The following is a 26,486-nucleotide window of genomic DNA, read 5'->3' as shown; positions in this document are numbered from 1 at the left end:
TGGAGGCTATAGTCGACACGTCTGCAAAATTCGCACGAAATATCTAACAATTGCGCGGTGCCAAAAGTTGAATTCAGCTGTGTCAGTTGAATTAGCTGAATTAGGCTCACTTTTTGATGAGATAGCGGCGGTTTTGTAAGTGCTGCAAGCGATTCAAGAAGCGCTCCTAAGTATTCTGCTCTTAGCCAACGTAGCCCTTTGTTTTTCCTCTTTTTAACTTCAGTTAATTGCTGAATCCTAAAGCAGGAGGATTGACAGCTTTATTTTAAGAAAAGAACGAAAGGTCCTCAACGGTGGATCCTACTTCTCCAAGAGTCCACGGTATTGAGGCTCACGTAGAGCTTCGCCCACTAGACATAATTGGCCATCTTGGTTGAGTAGACCGCAGAGTGACCGCCATGAGGAAAGGGCTGAGTTGGGTATTTGGCGAGCTACCATAGTTTCAGGGCTTCCCACATGCTGTGCATGAGCGTGGTTCTGGCCACACCACATGTTTAGCAGAGTGGGAGATTCAAGGTAGGGTTGTAGCGATGGAGGAAAAGTGAGATATAGCAGTTTGTGCGCAGTTGCCGCCAGACCGCACTGCATTTTCAATCTAGTGTACGGTGAGCCGGTGAGAGAGTGGAGCGGCTGTTTTTTTTAGTGTTTTTTTGTTTTGAATCCACCAACGTCCTAAAGAGGCTAGTGGAGCTCAAGAACTGGAGTTTTCAAAGAGCCTTCCCAGATCTGTGAAAGCAAAATGTTCAAGGAATAGAGGCACAGATACTCCTTGCTTTGGCCACTCTCCTTGATCCAGGCTGTAAATATATCTGTGCTGACCAGCAGGAAAAGCGCATGCCATCTTTCTCGTACGAACTCGAAGTGTTAGAAGCTATCACAACAAGTGCTACTAGTAACCCATACTCAATATCAGGGCGATCAGTAAGAAGACCAGTAATGCGAGGGGAGGTTTAGTTATATTGCTTACATCAATACACGAAGGGAGGCCATGTTCGTTCATGCAGGAAATGTGCCAATATCTTCAGTGATCATTGCTGCGTCGTGACAGTGGTCCATTTCCGTAGTGGGGAACAGAGGGTCAGAAACAAGTATAGACAACTTTAAATACTGATTAGGAACGACCTCACAGTTAAAGCTCCTAAGGAGACAAGCCAGACACTCCTAAGCTTGTGGCAGTGTGTGAACTTGTAGGCGCGAATCATATTTATTATATAGTGTAGAACAACTTGTTCTCTTCCACTCTTCCAAGGTACGTCCGTACCACTCGACCTTCCTTACATTTCTCAGCAGACTTACAGCGACTCAAATAATCCGCCAGAAGCATGTGTCCACGAAGATATTTTTCTTTTTACGAATTTGAAGCTTAACACTGCGTTTTGTTTTTCTCATAGTTTAATGATTCACTTCAGATATAAAGCTGTCACTTGAACACAGGCAGTATTTCGTAGGCTCATTAATTACTTTGCAATCTTCTTTGTTTAACTTCAGCACTACACTCAATACTTCACCTTATGTGATACGAAATGTTATTCTTCTAGAAAGAATGTTTGTTTTAACTTTGAAGACAGTTTGTTTCGTGTGATTTATTGCCTAATAATTGGCGGCATTTTAACCTAGCTTCGCCTGTACGTTCTTTATGCATTTAGCAGCTGTGTTGGCGGAATAATCAAGTCAAGTATTCTTTTCGTGCGGCATCGCCAAGGGCCCCTTAATACAGAAACTCCAGAGTCATCGGTTACGTCGTCGACGTTATTAGCAACAGAGCGGGTGGCCCACCTGCCACCTCGGTCAGGTGACCTTGTGACATCACCACAACCTGCATTCAGTGTCAGGCGGCTACCTGCCCACAGAACTGTTTTCAAATTGCACGCAGCGGAATATGGCAGGTAACTGAATGACTGGTGCCACGTCGGCTGAGAAAACCAATCTCGGCCTCACAAGCCCCACCTGTGGCTGTGTTTGAAGCATCCACCTGCCGAGGAAGTGGTTCTTCCCTTAACATCTGTGTCATGGGCCTGGAGTGTCATAAGGACTCCCTTGGATATGAATGTAAATTAGAGAATGATCAATTTGGCATAATTAGGCATGTAGGCAAAACCTAGGCGACTGATAAAAAGCATTGTCCGGGAGTGATTACTAATGCTATCGCATTGCACTTTTAATCGTAGGTTGAGGATTATGAAATGGTATATAGAGAATACGGTATCCGCACCTGCGCAGGGATTCACAGTCACAACCACAGGCCGCTGAAGGGACCTATCAATGCTATCGCGTCCTACACATAAACAGAGCTGAAGTGTGTTGAATATTTCTTTTAGTTTTTATAGATTTTGTGCGAAAACATTCGCTTATTTGGAAAAATGACGGCATAATAGCCCGCAAGATTTAGTGCTGCGTTTTGGTAGTATAACGCTGTGGATCGAACCAAACTGCATCCAGCAATGGTGGTTTATTAGACTTCCAACTAATGTTCACATCACTCAGCCCTTCGATTTTTCATTACGGGATTGTCCAATCGTTTTGCTTTCGGACATTTTATCTCACTTGTGTTCAAGCATGCCGCTGCTCTATATTTGAATATCTGTTTTGGAAACAGCATTCAAATCAAATTATGAGGTACTTTCCTTCTTTCATAATCAGCGCCAAAATAATATCAACACCATTAACAAAGTATTCGTTTCGTATTCGACATAGTTCTTTACCAAGTTGATTTGCATAAAAACGTATAAAAATATATCATTCATAAGAGATTGAAATTTTGTAAACGTACTCCTCTTAGGTTCTTACTAGGCGGCAATACACAGCGTCTCAACGAAAACACAACACAAAAATGAACTGTTAGCTCGAAATTCTGTTTTACAAAAACGGTGGTGCCATAGTGAAACACATGAGTACTTACCACAGGCTGTTAGCCGCAGCAGAAGCACAAAGCCAATCGCGCATTATAACAAATACCAAGAATGTGCAGCACGAAAACAAAAAAAAGTAACCAGCCATGTCAGCCGACCAGGGGCGCTTGCAGCGCCTGGAATTGCACGATGCAAATAAAATGGAGGGTCAAAAGGCTACAGCAGCTAGACTGATGTCAAGCTTTTGTGGCACATGTAGCGTTTAAAACTAAACAAAAAAAATGTTTACATTATACACTCGAAAAAATATTTGCAAAAAAAAGAAAGTACGAACGAAAAGAATCTAACCAAATGAAGGTTTTGAAAAAAAAAACACGTCACAGCATCGTTTCTGGAAAAGAAGGTTCACCAAACCGCCTGGTGAGATTTACTTGCAGGATCACCAAACTTCATCACAAAAATATTCCTAGAAGGTTCACCCTGCAGCCAGCTATTGAAGGTGTGCACCAAGAGAATACAGGAGCGGGTCACTAGCACATTTTTCAACAGCAATGGCAGAAAATGCCTTTGCTGCTGGCCAACGTGTTAACAGAGCTTTGTCCTGTTGTCGTAGAGCATTGGTGAAGACGCAGAGCTGGAACGTGCGCAGCATCTGAGCCCGCACTTAGAAATGTACAGAAGTTGTTCCTTGCGTCATATCGGTGATCAGCTGCCAGGTCAAATCTCACGCCTGTATTTTTCTCCAAACCGTGCTATTGGTTTCTTAAAAAAAGGTAGAGAGCAAACTCCAAAATTACAGGCGGGTGATTGGAGGAGAAGTTGAACTACCTTAACATTTCAATTTATCGTTTATTTTATTTATTATGCACGCAATATTCAGTTGGCCAACAGTGAATTTCGTTTTGCTAAAATGATAATAATTAAGAAGAACAAAATTACAAAAGACATCATGACAGAGGCAACGTTTTCGTGCACGGCCCAATTGCGTAAATTTGCAAAGACATCTGAATCGGGATATTAAAGCCATAAAATATATATTTTCTGCACTAAAATTACACGTGAAGAATCACATGTGAGAAGCATTTTTGACATTGCGAGGTTTTTGTCGCTTCCCTGGAAAAAGTTCGAAAACAGGAAAAGGCTCGAAAAAGGCTAGTTTAAGGTATTTTTGTCAACCAATAGTGAACACATCTTGAAGTTTCAAGAAAGGATAAGCTTCCAAGTGGCTCAAAAGGCTGCCGACTTTCATTGGCATGTGTTAAAGAGGAGTGGAAGAGACACTTTCCTTAATCAGGCGTTTTGCAATACATTAGTGGCACTGCTATTACCGGGTAAATGCAAACAACTGGCAGTGCGTCCCGTAGGATTTCCTCTAAGCAAAAGCTATTAGATTAATTTTCTGAATGCACAGCGCAGCTGTGAATTTGTATTTCGTAAAAGCCGCCTTCTTCCTAAAAAGAAACGTGCAAGCGTGCAACGTCGTTTCAATCCACGTGTGCTTTTAAAACATCCGATATCTCCTTGCCATAGACGTGTTACAAAGGCGCCTTCTGTTCTAAGTTCTTATCGTCTTTTATTAACCTTGAAAGACCTCACTTACTCATGTTTTAATCCGTCTGACAGGCAAACGCTTAGATAAAACAGCAATCAATTTCACTGAATGCCTGCTCCAGCTTAGTCATCGCATGCTAAGACCAACCAAAATATTGAACAGCAGCTAAAATTAAAACACAAAATATGCTTTTTTAAATTGAAAGCGAATTAGATAAGAAATTAGCCACGATATGCCGGCAGTGGAACGACAAAGCAAGGGTCTGGAGACACGCAATGAAGCGTAAATTACCCTTGCAGACAGAAAATGGCATTAACAACTTTTGTTTACATGCGTTGACACGGGCTCCACCTCCAGCTGTTACACGCATCCGGCGTTAGCAGGGCCACCATATCCTGCTTACGTCACAGATCGGTGTTTGTTCCTAAAAATGCAATTTGTTATGTTTTTTATTGACAGTAAAGGTCTTTGGGAAAGGGAATTTGTGAAAACTTAGTGCAGTGGAAGGCGCGTTTGATGGTTCCGCCTCTTCATTTATGCACTCCTGCCGATTCTCGCCTAGCTACAGGTTTAGGCTGCTAAAACATTGTTGGAGACAATATAATGTGACAAGTTATTTCGTATTCTTTTTCGACTCCTTCTGGAAACTTGTTGCACAAGTTTTAAGCAAACTTGGGGATGCAATTTTTTTCTTTTCTTTTTGAAAAACACTACAATAAAAAATAGCACACTTAAGACAAGATTTCTACCGCTTCTCCGTTTTATGTAACAATGAAAGTCGGTACAATTCTCAAGGATCTAGATGCTTATCTTTTCTGCAAATTTGAAGATGTGCTCTATATTTTCTGAGAATAAAGTACTTAAAATAGCATGCGTTGAGACTAGTGCCATTTTCGAAATTTTTTATAGAAAGCGACAACCTCCTCACAATGGTGGAAATAAGCCTAAATTATTCTTTTTCTTCTGCGCTTAGAGGGCGCCAAATATATACACATTGTCAGAAAATCTGGACAAAAGCTTTTTTGAGCAGGAATACGGTTATGAACGCTATGTTTTAGTATATTGAGAGATTTCACTGCAACAATCAATATATCTGCAGATCACCCGACGCAGTCGCATTTTTCTTTATTAACGTTTTTGTTATCGTCAAAAGCGCTCCCTTATCGTTTTTCTATTGCAGTCTTACCGTTCGATGCGTTGGTTGAAGATACTTCCTGCACATCGCAATAACGGGCTATTAATTTCAGCAATTCAACAGCAGTGTCTTACAATTTTCCAATAATTAAAAATTAGGCCCGAAAGAGTTGGCCTTGTAATATCTCGATAATTACACCATTGGAAAGTTGCGAAGCTTAGTTTTGCGTGGAAACAATATGTGCGGCACGATGGAGTTTATAATTTTTATCTACTTGAAATATTAGTATTTTCAGAAAACGAACTTTACTGTTTGCTTACCTAAAAATATGCACAAAAATGTTAAATAATCGACAGAATTGAATATCTGATATATGTGGCCAGTTTGATCTCTAGTGGGATCACAGGGGAGTCACTTTCTTTGCCTAGAAGTTCCACGCACTGATTTCGCTTCAAACTGCGCGGGCGCAGGGCGTTCATGGGCGACACAGCTGCTCTTTATTCTTGTACATCTTGAAACTTCCTCGTTTTTTTTTCGGTGCTTGTCTTGTCTGCCGTGGAAAACCAGGAAGCCTGCAGAAGTACCCTTCTTAGAATTTTCATTTCTTTGCATTCTTCTGTTTGAGAGCTGTAATGAACGCTTCATGTGCGCGAATTCCAGGTGCAAACGCCATTCAGCGCAGGTTTGCGCAAATTCCCGCCGCTTTGGCCAGCTGTCAGTTAAACCTCCCTGTCGCCTGTGAATCAATCAAGATGAAGCAACCACCACGTGCCTCTTTAATGGTCTAAAGATGACCTTTCGTCTCAGCAGAGATTGCTGGGGTGCCATTTAGCCCTAATGAAAGGCACCGCTCTCTCTGAACTGACATGACTAATTTCTCCGACTGCGTAGCATTAAAGCTATATTAGCCGAGCGCTCTGTAAAAGTGGGCAGTCTAGCCTCTTGCTGAAGATGGGACCTCCGCTGAAACGCACAAAATGTGGGCGCCAGCTTTTGTCTAGAGTGATGTTATGTATAACGTCGTTGCTCACTGTTGAGAGCGCTCAGGAAATGCGCTGGTGTGGTGGTCCCCTGAGTGAATATTCTTCTCGGAGTTCTGCCTTGTACAGAAGGACGTTTATGAGAGTTTTGAATTCACGAATCAGTAGGCATTAGCTTTGGGTGTTCAAGTTGTTCCTTGCGTACAGCGCTCTTGATGTCCTCAAGGAAAAACTCCGTCTCATCTTTAACGGGCGGTCTACTTTAAAGTTTGGTGGGACTGGGAGAGGCCAAGAGCACGGTTGAACAACAGTTTAGTGATCTGTTTCACGAAACAGCTTAATGGAAGAGAGTACCAACAATTTGACGAAATGGTATGGCTCCAGATTTGTGGATAGGTTATGTCTCATATTTCAACAACGAGAAATAAGAAGTGAAATGCCCTTTTTTAATTAATTATTTTTCCTTTTGCATTTAATGGTGATAGTATCAGGCGTTACCGTTCTTTGCTAAAGACCAATATCTTCGTCCGTCGATGCTGCCAATATTCGAGTTCACATAAAGAATATATATGCCAAATAATGAAATGCGCAGGAATCATTAGAAAATACGGTTATATGTGCAGAAAAAAATAATCACGACGAAAATTATTTGCATTCTTTTTCTCACTGCAAACAACTTGTTCATACATAAATGCCAGCTTCAAACAATAGTAGGTTGCAAGTGAGTTCCAAGTTGTAAAGGCTAAGCAGTTGAGAGTCTGCGTTTCTTGGGGTATTTCTACACTGATTAGGCCACTCCTACCCAGAAATCTGCCGGGCCCTCTTCGCATAATTCGCGCCGATAACGACCTCTTCACCAATCCGGTTCTCAGAGCACTGCATGAACCGAATTCTGAGGCCTGAGCCCGGCCCGTGACCGAGGATCAAAGGCCAAGCACAGCCCAGACCTGCGGCTTGAGTCCGGAGACCAACCCGTTTGCATAAAACTGTCACTCCTCGTACCCCGGCCAACCTGCTAGGATCTGCGAGAGGCCTGGATCGAACTGCGCCCTTGCCCGCGTCCAGAGTCGCGAAACATCTAAGTTGCTGTGTACAAATATACTTGTATAAAACACAAATGAAAAAGCGGCAGTATGAGCTACGCTGACGTGATTCTCTGTAAAATAGTATATAAGAAGTTAATCTCACTCTGCGGGAATGAAGAATGTCTGGCGATATCTCAGCGCCGGGATTCCTTCAATTCGGAAGTGTTGGAGGGAGCAAGTAAAATCAACTGCGTTGTTTGTAATATTTCAAGCGTCAGATAACTACAACTCTACCAGGCCCGACAAAAAGAAGTAAATAAGTGTTCTGCAATCAATTTGTATCAGTCGACACCATGATACTGTTTTATATGCGTCTCCGCCCGAACGCCTCATATGTACTCCACTCGTCAACAATAAAAAATCCGGCTCGCCTGATATTTATTCTTGCCATCAGAGAAGAAATCGTAAATGTGGAACGCTAGCGTTTTGTGGTAACTAAAGAAAGTGCTCTGGGCTCTTAGCACAATTCCCAGTCCAACGGTATTTTGCTGGGGCTGTTTATTTGATACCACTAAGAAAAATATGATATAGATTTCCTCAAAAATAGAGCGGCGCCGAAAACCTATCACAATCTTCTCAACGTTCATTGTGGCCACAAATCTCTCTATCCAGATGTTCCGAAAAAATATTGTGATAGGTGAAATTTAGACCTCCTCTAAAGATGGCGACGGATTTCACAAGGAAATTTATGGAATGGAATCACGGACTACAGTAATATATGTATTTTTATCCGCTGGTGCGAGTCTTCAAGAAATTCGAAAATTCAGTGTTCTGCTATGTGAGTCTATATCAGCACTTTTTAATTTCTTGTAACCTACGATCACTTGCTTTTCAAATGCTAAATGTCTGCCTTGCTTTGCGCTGGTTACTTCTCACTGTTGTCAACACACGCATACATGCCCACCACGTGATCAGCCCACACAGATGCATATACCACCGATGATGCGAGAGACGGCGAGACTGTGAGCGTGAACTTGACAGAGAGCGAGAGCAAAGATTTACATAAACTGCCTCTGGTAGGATAGCCAGGGCGTGAAGCCCCTAGTAAAGGGTTATATCTGCTGCAGCTATACGGCTGACCCTTGCGCTCAAATAATACTATACGCCCTGGGCCACAGTAGACAGAGCGGCTTCCGAATTGGAGGTGGGGGCGCGGATTTAGGGGATACTGCATGATGCCAGGAATGGTGCATTTTTGTATGGATTGGCATTGGATGGGATTTCAGCACAAAATGAGGCAATTTTCGGGACAGCCTGTGGAAGAAAAGGCCACCTACTTTTGACGGCGCTTTGTTCTGTGGTGGGGAGTATGCTCTGCAGGAAAATAGGTGACCCTGGAGTATGTGGGAATAGAGTAGTGGGCTGACATCCGGCTCTTCTGGGCTCGGACGGCATTACACTGGCTCCCGGGGTGTAAACATCGGGCTGTCTTATGAACGGCCACATTGCAGGGAAGAAAAGACGGCAAATGGAAAGCAATGATAACGTCGGCGCGTCGGCGACAATAATTGACCCCTGGGGCACGCTGTAGAGAGGAACAATTGATCCGACCGCTTCGCCGCTGAGGCGTATTGCAAATTTTCTGCCCCCTATGTCCATCTGTGCTGAGCTTGTTGCAGAATAATTCTGCTCCGTGGCCACCACTACTATGCTCCCTGCGGCCCGCGTTGTCATCCGCACCGGCGCCCTTCTAGTAGCCTTTTTGTTAAGACGTTCTAGCCGCGGCCCACCGACATGTCAGGTCATCTGTCACATATAATAGGGAGTTTGAAATATACGTATTAACGAAAGAGGTTTAAGAAGATGACGAGGATGGCGGCAAGGATGACGTGTTTTAACCGAAGAATAAAGAAGATGAAGAAGAACTATTCGGTTAGGTGGGGAGAGATGATTAGTGGATAAGTGAAAAAGAAGAGGAAGACGACAAGGATGACGTGGACCGACACCAATGTTGTAAAAGCGCGAGGGAAAGCGAGGCACTTAGTCAAGAACAGAGAATCGGAGGTTGTGGCAGGTCAGGAACACCTCGGCTGGAAGAGAGCAACATATGCTGCTGCTCCGGTGATCTCAAATTCTACACAACACATTTCAGATGTCAAGCACACACCAAAAGCACACCACTGAGACAGCACACCAAAATGCACTTACGGAACATTAACACACCACTGCAGTTTTCCGTAGGGTGTCCTTAATACACATGTTAATGTACACAACACCCAACTTTGTATAAGCACACTACAACAATAACAACAAAAAGATGCATCCCAGATATAGTTTAAGCTGTTTAGTTGGCTATATCGGTAGATATGTTATTTACAACATGTGACCTCCATTTTGCCCAGCACGTCCGAAAACACGTCCACTTTATTTGCAGTAGAGCAGTTATCGTTTGTTTTCATTCAAATTGTTTGTCTTCATTTTCTTCCCACTGCACGTGGGCACCGAACATGGTACTGTATGGGACCGCTTTCTTCTTTTTTTCAACATTATTACATAGAAAACCTTCTTGATTTTATTTATCAATAATTCACAATCTATGTGTTTTTCTTCTGCGTCACAAGGTAAGGGCCCTACTACTGCATCAGTATAACTATATCATGATCCGTGGGTAGCTGGATGAGGACCCTGTCGCCCGGATTCAGATTTCTGTGACTGGTTTCCTGTCACAGTAGCCGTTACAACGTTCGCGTGCCCTTTACAGGCATGTTTCTTCCAACTTGTCCCGCAACTCAAGAACGTGTATGTATGTTGTCTTGACCTTTGACGTAAACTCTCTATTAACCCACAGCTCCTTGAGTATTGTATGTGGACATCTAACGGTTCTTCCATACATACTTAAGGGCTAGAAACCAAGAATCATTTGGGGTACTTCGCGTTAAGCGAACAACAGCGCTGGGAGGTATATATCCCAAGGAGTAGGTCTCTCCTGGAACATTTTCCTGATAATATTTTCCACAGTGCCGTTGAACCCCTCTACAAGCTCATTACACATTGGTTGGTATGTCGTTGTTAGTAACAGCCTCACTGACAAAAGGCGGTTAACTTCATTCATTAATTACTAGGGGAAGTTCACACCCCGGTCACCATAATTTCCCTCGGGAACTTATAACGCGAAAACATCTCCACAATCTCTCCACCATTTGGATGCTGTCAATAGTCGTGAAAGGAATAGCGTCAGGATAACGAGTGGCGACGTTAACCAGAGTAAGCACATATCTATTGCCTTTGGCGGATACTGGAGAGATTCGTCCCACAACGTCAATAGCCACTCTCTTAAACGGTAGGTCGATGGCTGCATCTTTCCCAGAGGTACGGGGCCAACTATTCCCTTAAGAACTGTGCGCTGGCACAGATCACGAGAGCGAACAATGTTTAACGTCACTCTGGCCACCTGGCCAGAAGAACTCCTTGCGATTCTAGACACTCTTTTTTAACGCCCATGTGTTCGTCCAGAATGGCGTAAAACTGTCTCTCTCATATCTTTCGGTAATACCAGGTTTTGGATCCGCATTCCTGAGCTTAATATGCATTCCATGTGCAGAAGACCGTTTTCCTATTGATATTCGAATGACGTACCACTCCTCTTTCCTTTCACCATTTCCCCAACTCTTTCGATGCAGACTTTAAGCTCGGGTCGTCTCTTTGCCTAATTGCAATTTCGCCCGATGTTTCGGTCAGACACATCGTAACAGGAGTAGACAGCGGACGCTGCGTTGTTCTGGCTGTCATTGTAGCTGTTGTCTGCACAGCCGACGAAAAACTGACTGCCCCACCACCCGCCAGAGGTCTTTCCTCGTTTGGGCGTTCTTCAACGTCGAGCATCCTCCACTCGAGACAGTAGTCCTCGACACTTCTTGCACCCCTAATTTTTCTCAAGATGAGATCAGAGATGTGTTGCTCTATGCATTTTGACACTACCTGTTCACTATAATATGACGTGGACACTAGAATACAGGCTTCAGGAAGGTAGCTGACTGTGCTACCTACAAGAGTGACAGCTGACACTTCCCCTGTAAGATCCGGATCATTCACCGGGTTTCTTCGAACAAAAACGGTGTTGGCTCCGCTGTCTCTAAGCACCAATATAGGACGGTCCCCTAAATGACGAACCACCGCTGGCATTGCCGCTTTAGACTTGGGTGTAACACTCACCGCCTCAATTTCCAGCGATGTTTGCTCTCCATTTAGCCGTGCAACTTCAGGTGGTTTGAATATTTCGACCCGAGAGTTAACAACGCATGCACCTCGGTGGACCGTTTTATTTCGACACTCATACAGAATATGTCCTCTCCTCTTACAAACTTGACACACAGCCTGTGTTTCTTGTTCAACGCTGCTAATCCCACAGTCAACTGCACGGTGCCCCACATTGTCATAGCGAAAACACCTTACTGGCGCCTTACACGCACCGCCATTGGCTCTTGCTTTTGTCGCATCTGTCTCTAGGACCTTTTGTGTTTCCTACTTTGCCTTACTCATATTTCTCAGCCCATGAGCTTCGAGGAATTTGTCTGTAGTGTCGTCAAACTTTTCTAATAAACAGATCTTTCTTGCAGGAATAGCGCCAGCTTTGAGCTGCATCATGCTACAAAGTGCTCTGTCACCAGCTTGTCAAGTACCTTTTAAAAAACTATTTTGTGTGTTTGGCATATCAAGCCGCATATTGAAATAATTTGTCAACCTGCAGGAGAACTGCTTATCGGTTTCAAAATCCTCAGGATTCGCGGTGCGAAATCTTTCGAGGAAACTTTCTGCCGTAATGCTGAATCTTTGGAGGAGTGCCTCCTTGACTTTCTCGTAGTCCATGTAATCAGGAGCAGGCATCCTCCCAAACATATTCGGCGCCTCTCTGACTCAACACATGCTCAATGCCGTGGCCCATTCACCGCGCTCCCAGCCTAGCCCCAAAGCTGTCCGCTCGAATCGTTGCAGATTCAGTAGCTGCTAAGGAAAGCTGACCACCGTCCGTGATCTCATATCCTCCCGCGACATGCGCCTGTTTCCACAAAACAAATTGCTTCTCCCGTTCTATCATTCCTTTCACCTCTTCTTCTGCCACGCGAGCTCTTCTATCCTTCCGCTCTTCTGCCTTGCGAGCTCTTTTATCCTCCCGCTCTTCTTCTTCGCGAGCGTCTGCTCGTGCTTGCGCCATTTCTTCTCTCTGCCGTATAGCCTCTCCTTCCTCCTCGTCGTAGAGACGCATCTCCTCTCTCTTGCTTAACCATTGCTCGGGCACCAGTTCTAACGTTTTTCTCTAAATCCATACTTTCTGCCGTAGAAAGATCGGGAAGATCCGAGACGAAACAAAAACGAAGAAAGGAATGAATCCTGACATAGGCTCGCCACTTAACTTTGTTACGGATCTCTGGACAACGATTGGGCCGAAACAGTGGACTAGGTGACAGATGTACCCACACGGACACCCATTTAGTGCGCCCTACGTGACACAAACACTAACACACAAAACTAACAAAACTAACACAAAACATAAAGACTACCGATATACACGACCCGTGAACACTGCTTCTAGCGTATATTAGTAGCGTTCTACTATTAGCGATCGGCGTTCGTGCTCACGGTTCGGTGCTGTTGCAGCCTTGCGCGGGTCCCGTAGCCGGCTTCGAGGTGGCGTTCGAAGTTCTAAGGCGGGCATCGCTGGCGACGCCAGCCTAACTGCTACGCTACTTCCTGCCAGTGCATAGGTAGTTGTCCTCATCTAAGACACTGGAGAGTGTTTGCAGAAAGGCGTCGATTGAGACGGATGCCTACCAACCTCCCTTTAGTGTCTCCAGCATCTTTTTGAAAGGTGGGATTCGAACCACCACCCTTTCGTTCCGCAGCGTAGCGTGCTAAAGACTACGTTATTTCCTACCAACGCATATGTAGTTCACCTTGCCTAGCACGCTGGAGATTCTTTGCGGAAAGGCGTCGAATCAAACGATTGCCTTCCAAACGCGCTCAACAGTCTCCACAAAATTAAAATTCACAAACAGTTGTTTACTTAATCAACATCTTAACCACCTATCAGTGACACAAACAGCAACGCCGCGGTGAAGGTTTTTGCCTCAACGCACTATATTGCAACAAATTGTCCCCCTGAGTATTTTTTTTTTGGTTGGACGCAGGGTGGACCGTTGGCGTGTCCGTGTGATTATTTCTGCAGGGATGATAGCGAAAAAAAATACCTGCACAGAGCCTCTTCAGCGAGCAAAATGAAGAAAAGGAAGAGAGTACAACGTAACGATGAGCGCCGGAGGTGCTTGGAGTTGGTGTACAAGAATTGCGTCTGCCAAATGCTTGGCGGTGCACCAAAGTTCATGGCAAGCAGTTTAGCCGTATCTTTCAAAAGAAAAGTGTACAACACCTGTATCTTACCAGTACTCACCTACGGGACAGAAACGTGGAGGCTAGTGAAAATGGTTCAGCTTAAGTTAAGGACAATGCAGCGAGCCATGGAAAGAGAAATGATAGGTGTACCGTTAAGAGACCGGAAGGAGACAGGGTGGGTAAGGGAACAAAGGTGGGTTAATGACATCCTAGTCAAACCAAGAGGCTTGGTCAGGCATGTTCTGCGAAGGCAAGATAACCGCTGGTCCTTATGGGAAACGGAGCGGATTCAGAGAGAGGGCAATCGTAACAGGGGGCGGCAGAAGGTGAGGTGGGCGGATGAGATTAAGAAGTTTGCAGATATAGGTTGGGCGCAGCTGGCAAAGAACAGGGTTATTTGGAGAGACATGGGAGAGGCCTTTTGCTCTCTTTCATGTCTCTCCAAGTTGTCAGACTAATTTTGACACCTTCTAAACACGACTGCTGAAAACGTTTAGTTTCCTTATTTCCAAGGACACCAATGGGTACAGAGCCATATTTTCCTTGCGGGATTGTTCGGCGGTTTTTAAATCTTGCCACTAATTTGTAAACTAGTGGATAGAAGCCGGGAAAACTTTCCCCGGTGGCGCTAGGCGCTATTTCGTGCCGAGGTTGCGCCCATGCTGTGGTGTTTAGGAAGCTGCTGTGCTCGGCTCTGCTTACTTTGTGATCGAGCTGCTGCTTCTGTGGCCACTATCCACGCATGTATCGTCATTTAGAACTTCGCGCATGTGCACGAAAACCGAAGTGGTGGCTTGCAGAGCTACATATCCGCTTCGGATGGCCAGCCCGGATCCGGTCCGCCGGCCTCAAAAATGAGCTAAATTTTCTTCTTGACGCAGATAATAAACCTTGGAATAGGGAAAGCTCGCCTCGCCTTGCATTCCCAGCTAGGCGTGTTTGAACACGTTCTTCCATGGCTCTTCTCGGGTCAGCATTGAGGTAACCTGGTACCATCTGGGCTCTGTCGAACAGTTTCGCAGCGTGCGACGACGGCAACAACAACTGGCAAGACATCAACGACGGCGGGAGACTACGGAGACCATTTGCGTGGCTAAGACACAGAAAGAAGTTAAAGCACAACGACATTATGTGCAGTAAAGATGTCAGCAGGAAATGCGATGGCGGTTTACTGAAAGGGAAAATCAAAAGAACGTTGTGTTGAAAATGCTGCAGCGAGGAAAATCTTCAGACGTGAGTTTCTGGAAAGCCCATCTTGGTTTTTCTGCTATGTGTGCGACAGACGTCGTATCTACGGAACATGGAAACTATGCCGCCAGTGTATAATCATTGAGAGAGAACAGAGATAACCATGTAAAAACGAAGAAATACTGTATACCTGTGGAACTCTCGCGCTTTGAGTAACTGGTAATGCCAGGAATTTCTTGTCTGCTGTTAGGCCGATTCGTTGTGTGCAGTTTTAGTTACGTGTTATGGTGGATTTTTTGCACAAGACGAAGCAAGCAATGGGTTCGCAAATATATGTGCTAAACAACGGGGTATCATTGGGCGTTACAAGGAAAGCAAGTGTGCAATAAATTCACGGTGATAAACACAAGGAATCGACAAAATAGCTCCTGTAGGCTATAGTTGACACGTCTGCAAGATTCACACAAAATATCTAACGATTGCGCGGTGCCAAAAGTTGAATTCAGCTGTGTCAGTTGAATTAGCTTAATTAGGCTCCCTCTTGGATGGCGTCAGATAGCGGCGTTTTTGTAAGTGCTGCAAGAGATTCAAGAAGCGCTCCAATGCATTATGCTCTTAGCAAACGTAGTCATTTGTTATTCCTCCTTTTAACTGCAGTCAAGTGCTGAATCCTAAAGCAGGAGGATTGACAACTTTATTTTAAGAAAAGACCAAATGGTCCTCAACGATGGACAACTACTTGTTCAATAGTCCACGGGCTTCAGGCTCACGTAGAGCTCTGCCCACTAGACATAATTGGCCATCTTGGTTGAGTAGACCGCAGAGGAGCCCCCCGTGAGGAAAGGGATGAGTTGGGTATTTGGGGAGTTACCATAGTTTCAGGGCATACCACATGCTGTGTATGAGTGTGGTTCCAGCCTCAGCACATGTTTATCAGAGTGGGAGTTTCAAGGTAGGGTTGTAGCGATGGAGGTAAGGTGAGATGTAGCAGTTTGTGCGCAGCTGCCGCGCGACCGCACTGTATTTTCAATCTAGTGTACGATGAGCCGGTGAGAGGGTGGAGCGGCTGTTTCTTTAGTTGTTTTTGTTTTGGATCCGCCAGCTTTCTATAGAGGCTAGTGGAGCTCAAGAACTGGTGTTTGCAAAGAGCCTTCCTACACCTGTGAAAGCAAAATGTTCAACGCATAGAGGCACAGATACTCCTTGCTTTGGCCACTCTCCTTGACCCAGGCTTTAAATATGTCGGTGTTGACCAGCAAGAAAAGCGCATGCCATCTTTCTCGTAATCCGAGCTTTACGAACTCGAAGTGTTAGAAGCTATCACAACTACTGCCAATAGTATCCTATGCAGAATATCAGAGCAATCAGTAAGAACACCAGGAATGTGAGGGGAGATTTAGTTATATTGCTTACATCAATACACGAAGGGAGGCTATGTTCATTCATGCAGGAAATGTACCAATATCTTCAGTCATCATTGCTGCGTCATGAAAGCTGTCCATTTCTTTAGTAGGGAACCGAGGGAAAGAAATAAGTATAGACCACTTGCCATACTGACTAGGAAAGACATCGCCGTTAAAGCTTCTTAGGAGGAAAGCCAGACACTCCTCAGCTTGTGGCAGTGTGCGAACTTTTGGGCGCGAATCATATTTGGCAGATAGTTTAGAACAACTTTTTCTCTTCCTATGTACGTCAGTACCGCTCGACCTTTCTTACATTTCTTAGCAGACTTACAGCAACTGAAATAATCCGCCAGAAGCATGTGTCAACGAAGAAAATTTTCTTTTACTAATTTGAAGCTTAACACTCCGTTTTGTTTTTTCTATAATTTAAAGATTCGTTTCGGATATAACGCTGCCTTTTGAACATAGGCAGAATTTCGTAGGCTCATTAATATCTTAGCGATCTTTAACTTCAGCACTACTCCGAATACTTCACCTTTTGTGATACAAAATGTTATTCTTGTAAAAAGATTGTTCGTTTTAACTCTTATGACAGTTTGGTTCGTGTGATTTATTGCCTATTTATTAGCCGCATTCCAAACTAGATTTGTCTCTGCGTTCTTCTGGCTTTTAGAAGCTGTGTTGGCGGAAAAATCAAGTCAAGTATTCTTTTTGTGCGGCATCGCCAAGGGCCTCTTTCTGCAGAAACTGCAGAGTCGTCGGTTACGTCGTAGTAGCTATTAGCAACAGAGCAGGTGGCCCACCTGCCACCTAGGTCAGGTGACCTTGTGACATCACCACAACCTGCTTACAGTGTTAGGCGGCTACCTGCCCACTGAACTGTCGGCAAAATGCCCGCAGTGGAATGTGGCAGGTGGCTGTGTTTGAAACAGCCACCTGCCGGGGCAGTGGTGCTTTCCTTAACATCTGCGTCAATGGGCCTGGATTGTCATAAGGACTCCTTTGGATATGAATGTAAATTATAGAATGATCACTTTGGCATAATGAGGCATGTAGGCAAAAAATCGGCGACGGAGAAAAAGCATTGCCAGGGAGTGATTCCTAAAGCTATCGCACTGTGCTTTTAAGGGCAGGTTTAGGATTATAGAATGGTATATAGAGAAAACAGTATTTGCACCTGTGCAGTGATTCGCAGTCACGACCGCAGGCCGCTGAAGGGACCCATCAGCGCTATCGCGTCATACCCTAAAACAGAGCTGAAGTGTGTTTCAATTTTTTTAATGTTTATTTATTGTGCGAAAACCTTCGCTTATGGGAGAAAATGCTGGCATAATAGCCCGCAAGTTCCTGTGTGCAATTTTGTAGTGTAAGGCTGTGGATCGATCCAAACTGCATCCACCAATGGTGCTTTATTACACCTCCAACTTTTGTTCAGATCACTCAGCCCTTCGATTTTTGATTGCGGGATTGTCCAATCGTTTTGCTCTCTTACATTTTATCTCAGTTGTGTTTAAGCATGCCGCTGCTCTATATTTGAACTACTGTTTCGGAAACAAATTTTAAATCAAATTATATGAAGTACTTTCCGTCTTTCATAATCAGCGCCGAAATAATATCAATACCATTAACAAAGTATTTGTTTCGTATTCGGCTCAATTCTTTACTATGCTGATGCGTAATAAAATCGTACAAAAATATATAATTCGTAGCAGACTGAGATTTTGTAAACGTACTGCTCTAAGATTCTTACAAGGCGGCAGTACACAGCGTCTAAATGATAACACAGCACAAAAAATCAACTGTTAGCTCAAAATTGCAACTGCTTTATGAAAACGGTAGTGCCATAGTGAAACACATGAGTACTAACCACAGGCTGTTATCCGCAGCAGAAGCACAAAGCCAACCGCGCATTGTAACGACTACCAGTATTGTGCAACACGAAAACAAAAAAAAAGCAAGCAGAAAGGGACGTGTAAGCCTACAAAGGGCGCTTTGCAGCGCCTGTATTTGCACGATACAATTAAAAAGGAGGGTCAAAGGGCTATAGCAGCCAGGCAAGTTTAATGGTTTTATGACACACGTAGGGGTTAAAACTAAACGAAAAATTTGTTTACATAATACTCTTGAGAAAATATTAGCAGAAAAAATACGAACGAAACGAATTGTGAAGATTCCCCAAGGCAGCAGACGCCAAGGACACAGCAGGCGCCTTCTCAGCGGCACCCAGCACCACGGGGAAAAAGGGAGAGGGGAAAGATAGTAAACGCTCGTCCGCTTTTCAAGGAAAGGGGCCAGTCTGACTCCCGCCAGCAGTGTACTGTCGGTTTTACGGGGCGCTCTTCCTGCGCCCTCCTTAGGGCACGTCGGGGACCCGTTTCGGCATTCGCATTTAAGCTCACCCCCTTACAATACTACAACAATTCTGGCGACGAGGTAAAAGATTTACGGCGTCGCCTCATCTGATACAATGCCGACCTACGGAGCATATGAGCCATTTCACGGGGAAGAAGGAGCCTGGACGGAGTACTTGGAGCAAGTCAAGCTGTTCGACGCCAGCAGCGTTCCAGAGGAGAAGAAAAGGTCGTGTTCCTGACATACTGCGGGTCCAGTACCTATTCTTTACTGCAGAGACTGCTGACGCCTAAACTCCAGCTCAAGTCTCTCTCGACGAGATATTCTCCGTGCTTTCGGACCACTACATTCCGAAGCCTTCCGTGGTGGTCTGCCGCATGAGATTCAATAGTCGCTCTCGCCAACCGGAGGAGTCTCTCAGCGACCATACCGCATCACTGAAAAAGCTTTCTGCAAACTGTGAGTACGGCACCTTCCTTCCTGACAAGCTGCGGGACAGACTCGTTTCAGCATTAATGAGGCGTCAATGCAACGACGCCTGCTTGAAGAGTAAACCTGACGTTCGAGTCAGCAGTCAAGCTCCTAATTGCAATGGACACGGCTAAAAGAGACTCAAAGATGTTGATGCAAGATCAGGGCATGACCGAAGAGCAGCCAGTCCACAGTCCGATAGACGATCAAATTAAAAAGACAATAAGTTGTTATCGCTGTGGAGAGCCGCACTACGCCACAGTATGCCAGCATGTCAAATCCAGGTGCAACATATGCAGCAAGATCGGGCATCTGGCCAGAGTATGCCGCTCAAACGGTGCCTACAGGAAGCAAAAGAACGTGTCAAGGAAGCGCAGTACGCAGGTGCAAACAAAGCAGCCAGCTCACAGCCTTGGGGACATTGAAAATCTTCCAGAAATCCAGTCACAGGTCTACGAGACGCGGCAGATAAACAGCGAGAAAACAATTCCTCCGTTTGTAGCAGTTTTGAAAGTCGAAGGCAGGCCTCTTAGAATGGAGCTAGACAGGGGGTCTAATGTCTTCGTAATAGGGGAGACCGCATTCCAACAGCGGTTTCCCGAGCTCTCAGTAGACACATAAGACGTAATTTTGTAGTGTTATTGCGGAAGACTGACATCTGTTAGGGGCAAGGTTACCGTTTCAGTCCAGTTCAGACGAAGAGAGGCAACACTGCCTTTGTTTGTTGCTCCGGACCAGTGTCCAACCCTTCTCGGACGAAACTAGATCAGTGCGCTTCAGCTCGACCTAAATGACGTCTGATCCGTTGACACACTTACGAGCGTTGACGAGCTGCTGACTTGCTACAAAAGAGTATTTTAAGACAGGTTAGGAACGTTCAAGGCGTGAAAGCCAAAATTGTTGTCAAGGAAGATTCAGTTCCAAAATTCTTCAAATCACGAACGATTCCTTTTTTCAATGCAAGACAAAGTTGCAGAAGAATTGCAAAGAATGCAACGAGTAGGGGTAGTTACACCCACCAGAACGTCTGAGTGGCCAGCCCCAATTGCTCCTGTGCTCAAGCAAGACGGCTGCGTGCGCATATGTGGCGACTTAAAGGTCAAAATCAACGATGCCACAGTGGTGAAGAAATATCCTTTGCCGGGAGTCGAGGATCTCTGGACGAAACTTTCAGGTGGCAAAATATTTACGAGGCTGGACCTGGAAGACGCTTACCAGCAGATAGAACTTGACACGAGCTCGCAAAAGCTACTGACAATCAATACGCCTCAGGGCCTCTTCATGTATCTCAGAGTATATTTTGGAGTGCTTCAGCGCCGGCCATATGCCAGAGAAAAATGGAAAATTTTCTTAAGACATGCGCCATGTACCGTGTGCTTTGATGACATCTTGGAAATGGGATTAGATGACGCAGATTACTTGAGTAACGTCGCAAGTGTACTACAGCGTCTACAGGAAGCAGGCCTCAAGCTCAAGCTAGAGAAGTGTTCATTTGTAGCGACAGAAATGTAGTTCCTGGACCATGTCATAAACGCTCACGATCTGAGGCCAACACCAAAGAAAATAGAAGCTGTCGTGAATGCTCCATGTCCCAAGGACGTCAAGCAACTTCAAAGCTACCGTGGACTCATTAATTTCTACACGCTCTGTCTAACCTTTTGACAGTTCTCCTGCCCACGAATCTCCTACTTACAAAAGAAACTCCATGGAAGTAGACAAGCGTACAGGCACAAGCTTTCATCACAAGAAGGTTCCTACAAGGTTCACCTTACAGCGAGATATGGAAGATGTGCACAAACAAAATACAGGAGCGGGTCACTAGCACATTTTTCAACAGCAATGGCAGAAAATGCCTTGGCTGCTGGCCAACGTGTTAACAGAGCTTTGTCCTGTTGTCGTAGAGCCTTGGTGAAGACGCAGAGCTGGAACGTGCGCAGCATCTGAGCCCGCACTTAGAAATGTACAAAAGTTGTTCCTTGCGTCTTATCGGTGATCAGCTGCCTTGTCAAATCTCACGCCTATATTTTCCTCCACACCGTGCTGTTTGTTTCTTAAAAAAAAAGATAGAGAGCAAACTCCAAAATTACAGGCGGGTGATTGGAGGAGAAGTTGAACTACCTTAACATTTCAATTTATCGTTTATTTTATTTATTATGCACGCAATATTGAGTTGGCCAACAGTGAATTTCGTTTTGCGAAAATGATAATACTTAAGGAGAACAAAATTACAAAAGACATCATGACAGAGGCAACGTTTTCGTGCACGGCCCAATTGCGTAAATTTGCAAAGCCATCTGAATCGGGATATTAAAGCCATAAAATATATATTTTCTGCACTAAAATTACAGGTGAGGAATCACATGTGAGAAGCATTTTTGCAATTGCGAGGTTTTTGTCGCTACCCTGGAAAAAGTTCGAAAACAGGAAAAGGCTCCAAAAAGGCTAGTTTAAGGTATTTTTGCAAACAAATAGTGAACACATCTTGAAATTTCAAGAAAGGATAAGCTTCCAATTGGCTCAAAAGGCTGCCGACCTTCATTGGTATGTGTTAAAGAGGAGTGGAAGAGACACTTTCCTTAATCAGGCGTTTTGTAATACATTAGTGGCACTGCTATTACCGGGTAAACGCAGACAACTGGTAGTGTGTCCAGTAGGATTGCCTCTAAACAAAAGCTATTAAATTAATTTTCTGAATGCACAGCGCAGCTGTGGATTTGTATTTCGTAACAGCCGCTTTCTTCCTAAAAAGAAACGTGCAAGCGTGCAACGTCGTTTCAAACCACGTGTGCATTTAAAACATCCGATATCTCCTTGCCATAGACGTGTTACAAAGGCGCCTTCTGTTCTAAGTTCTTATCGTCTTTCATTAACCTTGAAAGACCTCACTTACTCAGGTTTGTGTCGGTCTGACAGAAAAACACTTAGATAAAGCAGCAATTAAGTGGAAGTAATGCCTGCTCCTGCTTAGTCATCGCAAAGACCAACCAAAATAATGAACAGCAGCTAAAAATTAAATACAAATTATGCTTTTTTTAAATCAAAAGCGAATTAGATAAGAAATTAGCCATGTTATGGCGGCAGTGAAACGACAAAGCAGGTCCCTGGAGACACGCAAGGAACAGTGAATGCACTTTGCAGCCAAAAAATAGCATTAAAAGCTATTGTTTACATACCTTACTACGGGCCGCACCCCCAGCTGTTACACTCATTAAAACTTTTGTTTACATGCGTTACTACGAACCGCATTACCAGCTGTTACACGCATCCGGCGTAAGCAGGGCCACCAAATCCTGCTTACGTCACAGATCGGTGTTTCTTCCTAAAATGCAATAAGGTATGTTTTTTCTTGACAAAATAGGTTATTCGGAAAAAAAATCTGTGAAGACTTAAAGGAGAGGAAGGCGCGTTTGTTGGTTCCGTCCCTAAATTTTTGCGCTCCTGCCGATTCTCGCCAAGCTACAGGTTTATGCTTTGAAAATGTTGTTTGGAAACAGTATAATGCGACACGTTATTTCGCATTCTTTTTCGACTCCTTCTAGATACTTGTTTCAGAAGTTTTAAGCAAAATTGGTGATTCTTTTCCCTTTGCTTCTTGAAAAATCCTACATTGAAAAATACCACACTTAAGACTACCGCTCCTCTGCATTATATAACAATGAAAGTTGGTACAGTCCTGAAGGACCTAGATGCTTATCTATACTGCAAATTTGAAGATGTGCTCTACATTTTCTGAGAAGAAAGTTCTTGACGATAGCCTGAGTTGAGACTGACGCAGTTTTCGATTTTTATTATACAAAGCGACAACCTCCTTGCAATGGTGGAAATACGCCTAAAATATTCTTTTTCATCTACGTTTATAGCTCGAGAAATATATTCACATAGCCCGAAAATCTCGACAAAAGCGTTTTTGAGCAGGAAAGCGGTTATGAACGCTATTTTTTCGCATAATGATAGATTTCACTGTAACAATCAATATATCCGCCGATCACCCGACGCCAGTCGCATTTTTTGTTACTAAAATTTTTGTTATCGTCAAAAGCGCTCCCCCATTGATTTTCTATGGCAGTGTTACCGTTCGATGCGATGGCTGGGAATACTTTAAAAGAAAAACTTATCTGCATATCAGAATAACTTAAAGCAATTCGGCAGCTGTGTCTTACAACTTTCCAATATTCAAAATTTAGGTCCGAGAGAGCTGGACTTCAATGGCTTTAATATCTCAGTTATTACACCATAGCAATGTTGCGAAGCTTAGTTGTGAGTGGAAACACTACCTGCGGCACGATGGGGCTTATAATTTTTATCTGCTTGAAACATTAGTATTTTCACAAAATGAACTTTACTGTTTGCTTATTCAAAAATATACACATAATATGTTATATAATCGACAGAATTAAATATCTCCTATATTTGGGCAGTTTGATCTCTCGTGGTATCACAGGGGAACAATTTTCTTTGCCTCGAAGTTCCACGCACTGATTTCGCTTTAAACTGCGCGGGCGCAGGGCGTTCATGAGCGACACAGCTGCTCTTTATTCTTGTACATCGTGAAACTTCCTCGTTTTTTTTTCTCGGAGCTTCTCTTGCCTGCCGTTGAAAACCAGGATGCCTGCAGAAGTACCCATCTCAGATATTTTATTTTCTTTGCATTTTTCTGTTTGAGCGCTGTAATTAAACTTCATGTGCGCGAATTCCAGGTGCAAACGCCATTCAGCGCAGCTTTGCGCAAACTCCCGTCGCTTTGGCCAGCTGTCAGTTAAACCTCCCTGTATCCTGTGAATCCATCAAGATGAAGAAATCGGCACGTGCCTCTTTAATGGTCTAAAGATGACCTTAAGTCTCAGCAGAGATTGGTGGGGGTGCCATTTAGCCCTAATGAAAGGCACCGCTCTCTCTGAACTGACGTGACTAATTTCTCCGACTGCGTAGCATAAAGCTATATTAGCCGAGCGCTCTGTAAAAGTGGGCAGTCTAGCCTCTTGCTGAAGATGGGACCTCCGCTGAAACGCACAAAAAGTGGACGCCAGTTTTTGTCTAGAGTGATGTTATGGATCACGTCGTTGCTCACTGTTGAGAGCGCTCAGGAAATGCGCTGGTGTGGTGGTCCCCTGAGTGAGTATTCTTCTCGGAGTTCTGCCTTGTACAGAAGGATGTTTATGAGAGTCTTGAATTGAGGAATCAGTAGGCATTCGCTTTGGGTGTTCAAGACTTTGCTTGGGTTCAGCGCTCTTGATATCCTAAAAGAAAAATTCGTCTTATCTTTAACGGGTGCTCTACTTTCAATTGAGGTGGGACTGGGAGAGGTCAAGAGCACGGTTCAAGAACGGTTTAGTGAGCCGGTCCACGAAACAGGTCAACGGAAAAGAGTGCCAACACTTTCACGAAATGTTATGGCTTCAGACTTGTGGATAGGTTACGTCTCATATTTCATCAACGAGAAATAAAAAGTAAAAGACCCTTTTAATTAAGTATTTCCTCCATTTACATTTCATGCTGATAGTATCAGTCGTTACCGTTCTTTTCTAAAGACTATTATCTTCGTCTGCCGAGGCTGCCAATATTCTAGCTCACATGTTAAATATATGCTATATAATGAAATATGCTGGAATCATTAGAAAATACAGTCCCAGGCGCGGAAAAGAAATAATCACGTCATAAATTTTTCGCATTCTGTTTCCCATAGCGAACAACTTGCTCGTACAGGAATGCGAGCTTCACACAATGGATGGTAGCAAGTGAGGTCCAAGCTGTAAAGGCTAAGCGGATGAGAGTCTGCGCTTCCTGTGGTATTTCTACACTGTTTCGGCCACTTGTACCTATAAATCTGCCGGGCCCTGTTCGCATCATTCGCGCCGCTAAAGACCTCTCACAAATCGTGTTCTCAGAGCACTGCACGAACCGAATTCTGAGGCATGAGCCCGGCCCGTGCCCGAGGCTCAAAGGCCAAGAAATCCCAGACCTGCGGCTTGAGTCCGGAGATCAACCGCTTTGCATAAAACTGTCACTCCTCGTACCCTAGCCAATCTGCTAGGCTCGGTAAAATGCCCGGACCGCACTCCGCCTTTGCTCGCATCCAGAGTGGCTAAACACCTAAATTGCTGCTGGAAATATACTTGTATAATACACAAATAAAAAGCGGCAGTGTGAGCAACGCGGATGCGATTCTGTGTACAAATAGAATTTATGAAGCTAATCTCACTCTGCGGGAATGAAGAATGTCTGGCGATATCTTAGCGCCGGGATTCCTTCAGTTCGGAAGTGTTGCAGGGAGCAAGCAAAAGCAACTGCGTTGTTTGTAATATTTCAAGCGTCAGATAAATACAACTCTACCGGGCACGACAAAAAGGAGCAAATAAGTGTTCAGTTCTGATTTTTTTATCAGTCGACACCACGATACTGCATTATATGCGTCTCTGCGAGAACGCCCCATGTGTTCACCACTCATTAGCAATGAAAAATTCGGCTCGTCTGATATTTTTTTTGCCCCCAGAGAAGAAAGCGTAAATGTGGAACGCTAGCGTTTTGTGGTCAGTAAAGAAAGTACTCTTGGCTCTTAGCACAATTCCTAGTCTAACGGTAATTTGCTGGGGCTGTTTATTTGATGTCACTATGAAAAACATGATATAGGTTTCCTCAGAAGTAGAGCGCCACCGAAAACCTATCACAATCTTCTCAACGTTCATTGTGGCCAGAAATCTCTGTCCAGATGTACCGAAAAAATATTGTGATAGGTGCTATTTAGACCCTATCTAATGATGGCGAAGGATTTCACAGTTAACTTTATTGCATGAAATCAGGGACTACATTAATATGTGTATTTTTTTCCGCTGGTGCGAGTCTAGAAGAAATTCGAAAATGCGGTGTTCCATTATGTGAGCCTATATCAGCGCGTTTTAATTTCGTGTAACCTACAATCCCTTGATATTAAAATGCGAAATACCGGTCTTGCTTTGCGCTGGTTACTTCTCACTGTTGTCAACACACGCATACATGCCCACCACGTGATCAGCCCACACAGGTGGATGCACCACCGACGATGCGAGAGACAGCGAGACTGCTAGTGCGAAGTAGACAGAGAGAGAGAGAGCAAAGATTTACATAAACTGCCTCTGTCAGGATAGCCTGGGCGTGAAGCCCCTAGTAC

Source organism: Amblyomma americanum, chromosome 2 (genome assembly GCF_052857255.1).
Source record: "Amblyomma americanum isolate KBUSLIRL-KWMA chromosome 2, ASM5285725v1, whole genome shotgun sequence".
Lineage (NCBI taxonomy): Eukaryota > Metazoa > Arthropoda > Arachnida > Ixodida > Ixodidae > Amblyomma > Amblyomma americanum.
The sequence above is the reverse complement of the archived record's forward strand: the minus strand, read 5'-3'. Positions refer to the sequence as shown.